The following is a 2,850-nucleotide window of genomic DNA, read 5'->3' as shown; positions in this document are numbered from 1 at the left end:
TGTGTCATTTAATCTTTTTTTCTCATGTTACGTTTTTATCTATTTTATCTTTCTATCCTTCATAAAGAACAAACTTGTCTGGCAATAAAAGGACCAGGCAGCAAGTTAAAATTAAATACAAGAACATTTTGCAGGCTGGTAAGTGATTGTAAAGTAGATAACAGTGAACATATGAGGTGAATAGATTAGGTGTCTGCTGACATGTTGAATGTCTGTATGATCATAGCAGTTAAAAAAAAAAAAAAAGCCCATAGAACTGGCACAGGCCCACCAAGCCAGGATGTGACCCCAGCGGAGGAGCTGGCACTCAGTGATGGAGGGGATCCAGGGAGGGACAGTAACAGACTTTGTCCCAGCCACAGAAACTGTTCGCTTCATACAAGGTACATATGACAGTATGTAGATATTATACTGTCTGATTTTGGATTTCCTTGCAGTGTCTGGGAACACGCTTATATTTTTGGAGCCACCAGAAGATGATCCGGTTAGTACATTGTATTAAAATCACAGGCTTGGTATGTCTTGTTAAATCTTAATTCAAGTTCTCTCAATACATGTATGTATATGGCAGGGGGGAGGCACATCTGCAGCTGCAGAATGCATCTCTGCAGATAAGGAGACTGTGTCACTGGACTCCAGAAGGCTTGAGGTATGTCAGTTTTAGGGAAATATACTGCTTTTTTTAAGTCCACAAAGGATATGAAGTCAGTGATGTGGTGGTAATAGAAAATATATGTGTAACAGGGCCCATATTCTGCACAGTCTCCTAAACAGCCTGGTAACATTGTGAGTATTGGTTAAAGTAAATCTACATTATGCACAAATCCTGCTGTGCTAATTGACATTTCTTTTACAGACTTCACAAACTGTCAGACTATACACAAAGCACCTGGAGAGACAGAGCTGGCAGACGTCGAAATCAAACTCAAGAGGAGAAAGCTCCAAGAAATGGAGCTGGATCTTGAGATTAAACGCTGGACACTCAGGAAAACTGGACTTGGAAATCCAGAAACTAGAAAGAGAAGTGAGTATTCGGTGCACACAGTAACCATAACTGCAATACAGTGTTTTAATTGTTGTTGCTTTTGCTCTCTCTATTCCAGGATCCAAGCAACCAAGACAAATGAGGACTACCAAATAAAAAAAATTCAACTAGAAAGCATTGTGGCGTCCTCCCTTTTTCATGAATGTGATGCAGAATTTAAAAGATACCCACCAATGCTAAACAAAATGTGCACACACAGCAAAAAGTAACATTTAAGATGGTTATCATAACTAAAGATAGGCTAAATTCAAAAATTACGTGAAAAAACTTGCAATATATTGCTCCCTGACGAGTCTGCCATTAATGTTGTCTGGGAAGATGGGAGCATTTTCCCAGACAACATCAACAGCCACTCGGGGGGGCCTCTACTTTCTTAGGCCTGCAATGTTATGCAGTACTGGGCATGCAGCAATGACATCACAGGCCCTATATTACCCATACTACCACTTGAATAAATATAAAAAAGACTGACTGAAATGACGATATATGTGTAATATTTTAATGCAGGATAATTAAAATGATGCAACATACTTAGAAAGACCATGGTCATGCTGTAAAACACATTAATTCCTCACAGGATTGACCGTGGAAATACAGGTGAATCTCTAGGATTAATCTTAGCCTGGCTGTTAGCCTGGTCTGGAGCAGGCTAGCTGCAGAGAATAAATCACCATGGTAACTTAGCCAGGTTAAGTTTGACCTGCTTTCATGCAACCGACTTGAGGCTAAGTTCAGCCAGGATAACCAACATATCCCAGCTTAATCCCTTATCTTGGTTTTGTGCAATACCCCTCTGATGTTCTTACATATCATCCTCTGTGTTGAGCTGTGTTGTCAAACGTGGGGGTGAAAATCTGTTGTCAACTTTGAAAAGACAGTTACATGAGCAATTCTTGGGGGACACACCAAAACTAGTGCTGTCACTTTAAAGTAAGATGTAAAGTTTTTTTTAAGTCAAAAGGCTAAAGGAAAGATACGCAGGATCTTAGAAATACTGAGGTCCAAAAATTTAATTGCTTTGTAGTTAGAGGGTTCTAGAAATTTGGGCCCTTAATTATGAAAATTGTGAAAACTAATTGATAAATTGAGATAAATATATGTTATACATATAGCATATTACAATAGCCAAAGGGGAAACAATAGCTGAGACAGACACCATTCACTGTATTATTAGTCACTGTAATATGACAATGATTTTGAAGGTGTTATTTCAACGGGAAAAAGTTACAGTGTTGGTTTAAAGGAGCCCAACACTTCTAAAGGGGGAAATGCACACTTTTACAAATGGACATGTTACAAGTGTGTTTACAGGTGTTTAGAACAGACTTTAGAATTATCTGCAAATTTATTAAAAAGGAAAAACTGAAATATGACACTGACATCAGCACTCAGATTATTTGATATGACATTTGACATTTAGCTCAGGTAACTCCCATTTCTCTTGATCATCTTTGAGATGTTTCTCCAGATTGACTTGAGACCACTTGTGGTAAATTCAATTGATTGGATTGGATTTGGAAAGGCACACACACGAAGAGCACAGTGGCCTCCATAATTCTTAAATGGAAGAAGAGAGAACCAGGACTCTTCCTAGAGCTGGCTGCCTGCCAAACTGAGCAATCAGGGGAGAAGGGCCTTGGTAAGAGAGGTGACCAAGTACCCAATGGTCACTCTGAGCTCCAGAGATGCTGTGTGGAGATGGGAGAAACTTCCAAAAGGACAACCTATCACGACAGGGACACACGATGGTGAGGACTTAAAAGCACGACTGAGACAGAGTAGGCAAGGTAACAAAGTTTACAGGA

The 2,850-nt window shown here is 39.5% G+C and overlaps 1 long non-coding RNA gene across 1 annotated transcript; it reads left to right on the top strand.

Moving 5' to 3' along the window:
• Positions 1-372: 372 nt before the first annotated feature.
• LOC115569579 (uncharacterized) lies at positions 373-979 on the top strand. The gene is made up of 3 exons (XR_003981562.1): positions 373-484; positions 572-649; positions 857-979. It is a non-coding gene; the product is annotated as an uncharacterized LOC115569579 (long non-coding RNA).
• Positions 980-2,850: the final 1,871 nt, after the last annotated feature.

The sequence above is a fragment of the Sparus aurata genome, chromosome 19, assembly GCF_900880675.1.
Source record: "Sparus aurata chromosome 19, fSpaAur1.1, whole genome shotgun sequence".
NCBI classification, from domain to species: domain Eukaryota; kingdom Metazoa; phylum Chordata; class Actinopteri; order Spariformes; family Sparidae; genus Sparus; species Sparus aurata.
Note: the sequence above shows the minus strand (reverse complement) of the source record. Positions and strands in the feature narration are given on the sequence as shown.